This window comes from Magnolia sinica, chromosome 17 (genome assembly GCF_029962835.1).
Source record: "Magnolia sinica isolate HGM2019 chromosome 17, MsV1, whole genome shotgun sequence".
Classification (NCBI taxonomy): domain Eukaryota; kingdom Viridiplantae; phylum Streptophyta; class Magnoliopsida; order Magnoliales; family Magnoliaceae; genus Magnolia; species Magnolia sinica.
The window spans coordinates 49686014-49697722 of NC_080589.1; the positions used below are offsets into that span (position 1 = coordinate 49686014).

The 11709-nt window shown below is 40.7% G+C and overlaps 2 non-coding genes across 2 annotated transcripts; both read right to left on the bottom strand.

Moving 5' to 3' along the window:
• Window positions 1-4005: 4005 nt before the first annotated feature.
• Window positions 4006-4112, bottom strand: LOC131232023 (small nucleolar RNA R71). Its single transcript, XR_009164631.1, has one exon. It is a non-coding gene; the product is annotated as a small nucleolar RNA R71 (small nucleolar RNA).
• A 6695-nt stretch (window positions 4113-10807) lies between these two features.
• Window positions 10808-10914, bottom strand: LOC131231994 (small nucleolar RNA R71). Its single transcript, XR_009164605.1, has one exon. It is a non-coding gene; the product is annotated as a small nucleolar RNA R71 (small nucleolar RNA).
• Window positions 10915-11709: the final 795 nt, after the last annotated feature.

Sequence of the window (11709 nt, forward strand, 5' to 3'; positions counted from 1 at the left end):
TCATGTTTGTAAACCGAGGTAATAACTGGGGTCTGATATGCAATATTTAACCCTCAACAATGATATAAATACAAGAGTGGATACACTCACAAGAAAAGTCGAGGCCATGGAACTTAAGAAGGTAGAACCTGAAAAGACTGCGGAAGTTGTTTGTAGTATTTGTGTTTGTAACATACATACAACTGAGAATTGTCCAACAATTCTTTTTTTTAAAAAAATATTAAATGAGCAATCAAATGCCGTAAACAACTACCAAAAACCTTTCAGTGGACCCACCTCAAATACATATAACTTAAGCTGGAGGAACCATCCAAACTTCAATTGGAGGAACGAACAAATGGCTACTCCTCAAGGAATCCTTAACCAATTTCTAAATCAAAGGAAACCTCAAGAAGATCCGGTCTTAAAACATATACAAAACCAATAGCTTTTTAATCAGGGTATGCTGCTAGCTTTTCAAGACCCTACAAAGGCCATATAAGGGCTTGAAACAAAAAATTCAAATGGGGAGAAATGGATTCTTCCAGTTCAACCTCTCCCTAACTCAAAACAACAATATGAAATTGTTGAGGGTCAAATATTGCATAGTAGACTCCATTTATTACTTAGATTTACGAACATGGTACTACTTAATGGCTCAATTTAATCGTGTTTGTGATGCAAGGTGTATTTACGAGCTTGGACTGAAAAATGGTGCTAAATGCATGGATTTGAAGCTCCAGAATCACCAAGGCAAGAGATGGACCCCAGGAGAGTGAGATCGACGGATTTACATACTAGAGATCCGAGAAAATCGAGAAACTGAAGCTCAAGTGGCCCGAATTTAGTCCAGAATGCAAGATCACAGGGTTTCCACCATCTGCTCGGCTCGAAACTTTATACATGGCCCGAGGACCATGAATTAACTGTACACGTCAAATTTCAACCATTCAATCCCTGTGAAAGTGGCCTAACGGACAATTTAGCCCCTAAAATCTAGAATATGAGCCCACCTGCAATCTGGATATGCCTCAAATTTAGTCCCAACGGTTAAAAAGATATAAGAAAAGAGATAGACGGAACGGATTGTACATATACATCACGATGGATCCCACATGCCCAGTGCGTGTACACCATGTACACGACACTGGCCGTGCATAAAAACCAAAAAAAACGGGTCAGCGTGCGCTGACTCGTCTTCTTTACGTAACCAGTTTCAGTGGATGGGCGTTCGTCCGTCGATTTTCACCAGTGGGCCCCACCCATCATCCGTTTACAAGATCTGGACCGTCCATCGCGTCCAGAGGGGAGGCTGGACCCCCGCCTAGGTGTCCTTCTTTTCACATGTGTGCACACACGTGTAAATAGCGATCAAACGCAGGATGGACGGTGAAAGAAAAGATTCAATGGGTCGAACCAAAAGACATACAAAAACACCCTTTTTCAGCTAGTTTTTCGAGAGGAACGCAATGAATGGATTGGATTTTCCTTCTGAGGTCAATCTGGGACCCACCAGCCATCACAACGCTAAATGCGCAGGCTCTGTTTCACAACAGAGCCTGCGGACGAATCTTGTGGGCCACCACCGTACGTCAACGGTTTGATCCAGACCGTCCAAGAGAGTCCCTCATTCCATCTCATTCACGCCTAGGTGACAGACTTGAAAAAGACAATGGCGATTGGTTTTCAACCATTCAAATGCCCAGTAGACGTCACCAAGAAAGAGTCTGTGGGCCACACCAAATCAAAGTCAAAATCAACATATCTGACTGGATTTTCGAGCCGTATCCAATGGACGGAGTAGATTTTTCCATCGACTGCAACTACGGGCCCTATGAAGACCCAACGCACGTTCTTGTGTTGCTGATGCATAAAACATCCGCACCTGCTATGCGTAAAGAAGACGCCATCTCCACCGCTTCTCGAGGCGGAAGTTCTCACTGACCGACTCGGTTTGTGTTATAAAGAGGAGAAGCTTGTAGGGCCAGAGGGGGGAAGGACGTGATCAGCGAAGGCTTGGGCTGGACTTGAAGTCAGAGATAAGGAGAGTTGTTTATTTAGAGATCTTTATTTTGTTTTAGCCTCATCATGTTAAGTTAAACTTCTTAGCTAGGGCTAAGAGGTGAAGCTTGTAGTCTGATGGGAGAGACTTTGCTTGTGCCTATTGTTTAGACTGACTGATGTTGATTTTAGTTCAATTAAAAGGAATACTTTTAGTCTTTTTTATGGTTTGTTGTGACTGAAATTACAATAGATCTGCGATGGCTTTGAGTATTTCTTCCTTCTTCTGATGTTTATGACGTCAGGAAGCCCTGTTGTTTACCATCATCTCATGGGCATGGTCGGATGACGGTACCCTTCCTAACCTTCATGCATTGTTGATTGGTTGGTAATTAGTTTAATTCTGTTGTTTGCTTTGTCTCCTGGGCATGGTTTGGTGATGGAATCCATTCTAATTCATATACCTTTCATCTCATGAAAACTATATCAAGTAAGTTCAGTTTAATTTCCATAATTCTTGATGCAGCCATAAGATCTCCCTGATCTCTACAAGTGGATCCTCTGAATCCCTAGTTTCCCTTCCCTGAATTGTTTAAGTTTTAGATAATTATTCCATAATTATTCCTTAAATTCTATTTAATTTAGATTACATCTTAGTCTAGTTCTAATTCTACTTAGTTTCAGATAACGTACAGGTATCAGTTCCTTGGGATTCGACCTCGGTCTTACCGAGATTATTACTACATAACAACCCTATACTTGGGGTGTGAACAAGTTTTTAGCACCGTTGCCGGGGATTGACGGCTACGTTTTCTGAAATCAACTAATTTTAGAATTAGTTTAAGATTAGGATTTTTCTAACTTTAGGTTTAGTTTTTCTGATTTCTAGAAACTAATCTGTTTCCTGTTTTGTAGGACCTTGACATTAACTTCTAATTTGGTAATTCTTTTCCAAATCCTCTACTCTTTCTATTTTCAGAATTAGGGTTTGAGTTTTAGAAGTTTTCTAATTCTAGTTCTCTTTTAATTATAGAATTTTCTATTTTCTATTTTTTTTTGATAGTTTTCCCTTTTTGGAAACTAACCCAACTATTTTGTTTTGTAGGTTGGTAAATTCTTTCTTAATTTCCTCCATGCTATTTCTGGATTAGGATTCTTTTTTTAGCAAGTTTCTAATTCTAAACTCTTTTAGACTCTAACTTTGTTTCTTACTTTATTTTTAGGAATAATCACTTTCTTCTAAGAATCTCTTCTTTTAGAAACTAGTTCACCTCTATATTCCTTGTTAGGAACTTTCTTTTATTAGACTCTCTATTTCTAGAATTTCACTTATTTTGTTTTGTTTTACAGGTTTTAACTTAGGGACTCCAATTTGGTAACTTCTTTCCAACCCTCTCTTTCTTTCTAGATTTCTTATTTTCTTTCTTAGAATTAGGTTTAGAATTGATTGAGGGCTGCGAGTGTTGCATGCCCAAGTGGGCCCGTGATGACACTCGACGTCTCTTGACCGAAGGAGGATTGGTTGAGGGGTTGACTATCCATCGCAGGACTAGACACCACTCGAAATCCCCTGAGTTAACTGAAGTTATGGCTGAAGACCAACCTCCTTTACTTCCACCCAGGGTGGAGGATACCCAAGATGAGAATGAGGTGCATCAGGCACCCCCGCCTCGTACTTTACGAGATTATCTACAACCGGCGGGAGTGAGTACGCCCTCATGCATGATTTTTCCTGAAAACACAGGACAAATGGACATTAAGCCAGGAGTTATCCAACTCCTTCCCAAATTCCATGGACTTGAATCAGAAAGTCCATATTTACATTTGAAAGAGTTCGATGAGATTATAGCTACATTATGTTTTCCTAATGTATCTGAGCATACAATCAGGCTGAAACTCTTTCCTTTTTCCTTAAAAGAGAAGGCTAAGACGTGGTTACATTCACTGCGTCCTAGATCCATTGGCACATGGAACGACATGCAGAGGGAATTCATAAAAAAATTCTTCCCACATCATAAAACGATTACCCTCAGAAAAGCAATCATGAATTTTGCCCAAAAGGAAGATGAAACATTCTTCCAATGTTGGGAAAGGTTCAAAGATTTGGTCAGTTCATGCCCATAACACGGATTTGAAACGTGGGGCATTACAAATTTTTTCTACGATGGACTGACATCTTCCATGCGCCAAATGGTCGAGACAATGTGTAATGGAGAGTTCATTAATAAAGATATCGACGAGGTATGGGACTACCTAGACAGTCTGGCTGAAAAAACACAATCTTGGGACTATTACCCAAAATCAAACACCATGTCTAGACCAACTCAATCTAAGGAGAAAGGCGGAATGTATCTCCTGAAAGAAGAAGATAATCTCAATTATAAAGTGAATAATCTCATAAGAAAATTTGAGGCCATGGAAGGAAAGAAGTATAAGGTCAATGAAATTGTTTGCGGCATCTGTGATTGTAACATTCACACAACTAAAAACTGTCATCTAATACCTGCCTTTCGAGGAGTGTTGAATGAACAAGCCAATGCCGTAAACAACTATCAAAGACCTTTTACTGGACCTAACTCCAATACGTACAATCCTGGTTGGAAAAATCATCTAAACTTTAGTTGGAGGAATGGACAAACGGCTACCCCTCAAGGTTTCTTCAATCAAAATCTAAATCAAGTGAAACCTCAAGAGGAACCGGTTCAAAATTTCATACAAGAGCTGGCTCAGGCAATGCGGGGATTTACAGATTTTATGCAAAAGATAGATTCTCGTATGATGGTTATAGAAAAGGGGATGCTTCCTGCACAACCTCTCCCCAATCCTAAACCACAGTACGAGATTAGTGATCCCAGCTCTTCTAATCAGATGGGACACACTAAATCCATCACCACTCTTAGGAGTGGAAAGATCATTGATAAAACTCTTCAGGTTAGGCCCGAAAAGCTTCAAGAACCAGAAGAGGACAACAATGATGGATCTAGTGATGCCCCACAAAAATTAGAACCGGAACTTCTAGAGAAGCCAGTTGCTCAGTTCCCCCAAAGGTTGGTTGCACCAAAACGTCTTTCTAACTCTCAGAATATTTTGGAGGTGTTGAAACAAGTGAAAGTTAACATTCCTCTACTTGATGTCGTGAAACAGATTCCTTCATATGTCAAATTTCTGAAAGACTTATGCACGACCAAAAGACGGTAAAGTATTCAAAAGAAAATCTTCTTGACTGAGAAAGTGAGTGCCATCTTGAAGCAAGACGTGCCGCAAAAATTCAAGGATCCCGGTAGCCCAACCATATCATGTGTAATCGGGAACCATCGAATTGATCATGCACTTCTTGAGTTAGGAGCGAGCGTAAATCTGATTCCCTACTCGGTATACAAACAGTTAGATTTGGGTGAGATAAAACCCACCCTGACCACACTACAACTTGCTGATCGCTCTGTTCGTGTATTAAGAGGGATAATTGAGGATGTGTTAGTTTAGGTCGATAGATTTTACTACCCTGTAGATTTTATCATCCTGGACACTGAACCCATCAATAACATGAGCACTCAGATTCCCGTCATTCTTGGTCGCCCATTCCTTGCCACGTCAAATGCAATTATCAATTATAGGAATGGTGTCATGACTATGTCTTTTGGAAATTTGACATTGAAGTCAAACATTTTTTTCAATAACGGCAGCAACTCAGAGGATGATGATGATTTCCACGACATTAACATGATTGACTCTTTCGTGGAAGATACGACACCTCTGACCTTATCCTCCGACCATCTAGAGACGTGCCTGGCCCACTCCCATGATTTTAATGATGACATGATTAGGGAGACATGCGCCTTGCTTGATACTGCACCGGTACTTGAAGTTAACCGGTGGAGGCCACAATTTGAAGAATTGCCACAAACCGATGCAATGCCTCTACCGTCTAACCTCAAGCCGCCGAAGCTTGACCTAAAACCTTTGCCCTCTGATTTGAAATATGCCTATTTAGGTCAAGATGAGACATACCCGGTGGTGATCTCTGCCCACCTGGAGAAAGAACAGGATAGTATGCTCATATCTACTCTCATTGAGCATAAAGGAGCCCTAGGATGGGCGATAGCGGACCTCAAGGGAATCGATCCCTCGATTTGTACTCACCGCATATATCTTGAGGATAATGCAAAAATCTCTCGGCAACCACAACGTAAACTAAGTCCAAACATGAAGGAAGTGGTTAAGGCTGAGGTTCTTAAACTATTGGACGTGGGTATCATATACCCTATACCTGATAGTCAATGGGTGAGTCCAACTCAAGTGGTCCCTAAGAAGTCCGGAATCACCATCATAGCCAATGCTAATAATGAACTAGTGCCAACTAGAGTCACTACTGGTTGGAGAATGTGCATTGACTACAGGAAGTTGAATACCGTCACGAGGAATGACCACTTTCCTTTACCATTCATTGATCGGATCCTGAAAAGGTTAGCTGGTCATTCCTATTACTGTTTCCTTGACGGGTATTCGGGCTACAACCAGATAGAGATAGCCCCTGAAGATCAGGAAAAGACCACATTTACATGTCCCTACGGCACCTTGCCTACCGAAGGATGCCATTCGGACTATGTAATGCCCCTGTCACCTTTCAGTGATATAGGCTTAGTATCTTTTCTGATATGGTGGGGCAATATCTAGAGGTCTTCATGGACGATTTCTCTATTTACGGTCCATCTTTCAGCAAGTGCTTGGAAAGTCTTAAATATGTGCTGAAAAGATGTGAAGAAAAGAACTTGGTACTTAATTGGGAGAAGTGTCATTTCATGGTTCAGAAGGGAATTGTCATTGGGCATTTCATCTCGTCCAAGGGAATCGAGGTAGATAAGGCAAAAATCGATCTTATCTCTAACCTACCTCCACCCAAGAATATCAGAGACGTGCGATCCTTCTTAGGACACAGAATTTTACAGGCGATTCATAAAGGACTTTAGTCTCCTCTCTCGTCCTTTATGTAATCTTCTTCAAAAGGATGCTCCATACGAGTGGACTGAGCAATGCCAGGAAGCTTTCACCAAGCTTAAGGGCACATTAACCACTGCACCTATCATGCAGCCACCTGATTGGAGCCTTCCTTTTGAGCTTATGTGCGACGCTTCTGATTATGCTCTTGGAGCAGTTCTAGGCCAGAGAAAAGATAAGAGACCCTACATCATCCATTACGCGAGTAGGACTTTAAATCTGGCCCAAGTGAACTACTCAACTATGAAAAAAGAACTCTTAGCTGTAGTGTTCGCCTTGGACAAATTTAGGTCCTACCTGATCGGATCCAAGATTATCATCTATACAGATCATACGGCACTGAAGTATCTTCTTTCTAAGAATGATTCTAAGCCCCGCCTGATACGATGGATCCTTCTACTCCAAGAATTTGATTTGGAAATTAAAGATAAAAAGGGAGTGATGAGTGTCGAATGTTGCATCTCAGACCCCAGTAATTGCCTGATTTTACGTACATGATAAGGTTTAATGCCATATTTTAATCGTGTTTTTATTACAAGATGAAATCAGGAGTGTGTACTGAAAGATGATGTTAAGAACATGGATTTGGCGCTCCAAAATTACCAGAGCACGGGATGGACTCCAGAAAACCAATAGTGAAGATTTTACACGCCTGGGATTGAGGAAAGCAAGGCAAAGGGGCTCGAAAAGGGTCCAGAATGTAAGATCACATGTTTCCCGCCATCCGATCAACTCGAAACTTCATACACGTGATGGGGACCATAAATTAACTGTACATATTAAATTTCAGCCATTGACGATCTCGGGAAGTGGTCTAACGGCCAGATCAGCCCCTTAATTCATTAAGTGGGGCCCGCTGGATATCTGGATATACATCAATTTTGGTCCTGACGGTTTAAAGAAGATGAGCAATAGGATGGATGGATTGGATTTCTCGAAATCATCACAGTGGACCTATATCTATAGCGTGTGTACACAGTGCACATGTGCACTGCCTGAGCACCGAACGGACTAAAGTCGGTCAGCAGCGCTGACCCGACTTTCTTATTTCAAAAACGGAAGTTTCCGTTTCAGCGCGCGTAACGGACGGAAATCCGTTTTTTACGGACAGCCGTGGACCCCACCGGTAGCACGTACAGTTAATCTAATCCGTTCATCGTGTAGAAGGGCTCAATATCTACAAAACCATGTTTTCCGTTTATGCCCATACGTGCACACGTGTGAGTTACAGAGGTCACAAGCGGGCTGCCCTATAACGTTCAAAAAGATCTCAGCATGATTCCTTCTCTGGGCCGCGTCCACGCAAATTCAAAACCACCCATATGTGGTCAAAATTCCATCCTGCATCCAATGGACGGCGTGGATTCCTGTGAAAAGTCCAATAATGGACCCAACCATCATCGCAGCGTCGGTTTGGCGTCCGCGAAGCGCACGGACGCTGCCAGTTTTTGCGAAGGATTGTGGGCCCCGTACGTCACCCGTACGGCCTATCCGATCCGTCCATCGTGTAGAGGGCTTCGAGAGCTTCAAAACCATGTTGATATTCCTCGCCCATGCGTACACACGTGTGCGGTACAGAGGCCAAAAGTAGACTGCCCCGGGACGTTCAAAACTGAGTTTTTTGAGATTTCTTCTGTGGGCCGCGCTAATGGACCTTCGAATCCACCCATTCTTGACTGAAATTTCGTTCTGAATCCAATGGATGAGGTGTATTTTCCAGAAAATACCTCTGTGGGGCCCACCGATCACGGCTGCGAAAATTTGTACTCCGAGTCCTTCTACGACTCTGCACCGACCTCAGCCATCCAGCAGCTATAAAATGGGTTTGGACGTGGGAAAGGCATTCAGAACCAGGGGATTCCAGATCTGGAGCAAGGGAGAGAAGAAAGAGAAGAAAGAGAAGAAAGAAGAGAGAAAGAGATTGTTTGGTTTGACGTTTCTTTTATGAATTTTATTTAATATTTTTTATGGATTTTATGGGTCACTAATCTCTCAGCTAGGGCTGAGATGAAGCCCCTAATTTGATTAGCTCTTGTATTGGTTGATTTACTTTGAATTTCAATTAATTTGTTTCTTTCTTTAAGTGGACTTTATGGGTTTAAATTCTATACTTCTCCATCTATGAACTTGATTAAAGTATATATATGGATGTTGTTTGGATGCTTATTATAGGTGCTTGTGTCTGATCAAGAACAAGTTTCCTATAGAGGAAGAAACAGGGTGCTTTAATGAATGTACATTCCATGTACCCGACCAAGGATATGGGATATGTCATTCATGGCATTGCTTAAAGGAATTAGACAGTTTGTATGCCCGATTAAGGACACAGATTGTGCTTTCTCTGTATAAGTGGTATCAATCTAGATCAAGGTGAATCAACAGACAAAACAAGGGTTACGATAATTAGGGGTGGATTCGAAAGTCTTAGTGCTCTCTCTCTGATTGAATTTTCTTCCCTGTTCTTAATTAATTGTTTTTCATAAAATTGTGCTTAGTAATTCATTCCATTATTTGTTGGATTAGTTAAGGAGAATCATAGATTTGAATTGTGACGACCAGTCCTCGTGGGAATGATCTCGTAATACGTACCGTATCTGCATCTGATTCGTATACTTGCGAGTTTAAAAATCATTTAAATCGTGTTGGTTTAAATAAAACATCAAGTTTTTGGCGTCGTTGCCGGGGACTGTTTCAGTCCAATTGGATTTAAGATTCTCTCTTATCATAATTCATAGTCTTAGGTTTTTTACTACCTTTAGGTTAAATTTTTTTTAGAAACTAACCTATTTCCTGTTTTGTAGGGACCTGACATAAACTACTAATTTGGTAATCTCTTTCCAAATTTTCTATTTTTTTTCTAATTTCTATTTTTAGAATTAAGGTTTTATTTTTTTTAGAAAGTTTCTATTTCTAGGCTAATTTATTTTATTTTTAGAAATTTCCTATTTTTTAATTCTAGATTCTGATTCTTCTTTCAAGTAACTTTCTATTTTCTAGTTTTAGAAATTTTTTCCCTTTTTAGAAACTAACTTAGTTTTTATTTCTAGGATTACAAACTTTCTTTTTTAGAAATTAACCGTTGCTTAGGATTTTTTTTTTCTAGCATTATTTTAGTAAATTTAATTTATTTTTGTTTTCTTTTTGAATTAAGGAAGGAAGCTGCTAAATAACATTGTCTTCAAAAGGAGGAGCTCTCAAATCTTTAAACATTCATCATCTCCTTTTCTCGGGTTCTTCTTTCCAATTCTCGTTTACATAGCTTTCTCTTGTTTTTAGGAATTCATAACTTTTTCCTTTAGTTTTATTCATCTTAGGTTGCATCTTAGTTAGTTTTCTTTCTTATATTGATAACATAGTTTATGCTGGGACGTAGATCTCTGAACATAGAACTAGCACCGTTTGATCCTGAGATTGAAAGAACAATTCATGAAAGATTGAGAAATAATCCTGTTGAAATGGCGAATGAGACTGAAGTTAAAGCTCTCAAAGATTATTCAGCTCCTGTCCAATTTAATGCGCCTTCATGCATAGTGTTGCCAACCACTACGGCAGCACACTTTGAACTTAAACCCGGAGTCATACAATTGTTGCCATCCTTTTATGGATTGGACAAGGAGGACCCATATCATCATGTGAAAGAATTCTTAAACATTTGCTCCACCTTTAAGTTCCAAAACTTCTCAGACGATTCGATCCGCCTACGCCTGTTTCCTTTTTCTTTGAAGGATAAGGCGAAAGCATGGTTGAATTCTCTAGAAGTTGGATCTATCACTACATGGGACCAACTGTCTAAGAAGTTCTTAAACAAGTTCTTCCCGTTCACAAAACCAATGCCCTCCGTAGAGAAATTACTAACTTCACACAAAAAGAGGGCGAGCACTTTCATGAATGTTGGGAAAGATGGAAGGACTTGCTTCTTAAATGTCCTCACCATGGTTTTGAGAAGTGGCAACAAGTTCAATACTTCTATGACGGTTCTGACACCACAGAACCGTCGCATGGTTGATGCCACCAGTGGAGGGTCATTCATGACCAAAAGTGATGTCGAAGCGTGGAACTTCTTTGAAACCTTGTGCGAAAATTTTCAGCAATGGGATTATTCAAATAGAGGTGACAAAAGTCCCCAACCACAAAAGAGAGGTGGTATATATGAGATAGGAGTCATGCCAGAGCTGAGCGCCAAGCTTGATAACTGACAAAGAAAGTTGATGCTCTGGTATTAAATAATGGACCACCACAAACAGCTCAAGTCGAGGCATATGCCACATGTTCTAGTCCTGCCCATCCTATGCAGTCTTGTCCATCTGGTGCAGCATTCCCAGAACTTCTCTCTGAACAAGTTCATGCTATGAACACTTTTCAAAAATCTGGGAATGATCCTTACTCGAACACATACAACCCAGGTGGGCTAGACATCCAAATTTCTCTTGGGCAAAAGGACCACAACAAGGAGGACCATCTGAAAATCCTCCCATGCAACCGCACCTCCAAGTTGGCAGTCAACAACCTCAACAGTTTCCACAATATCAACAACTGCCTACACAATCAAGGAAACCATCTCTTGAGGATACACTCCATCTTTTCATGCAGAGTTCTCTCCAATTCCAAAAAGACACCCAACAAACCTTATTGGCCAACCAGCAAAGCTTACATGCAAATGCACAATCCATTGCCAAGCTGGAAGTACAAATGGGTCAACTAGCTGCCACATTGAGTGAGAGAGAGAAGGGCAAG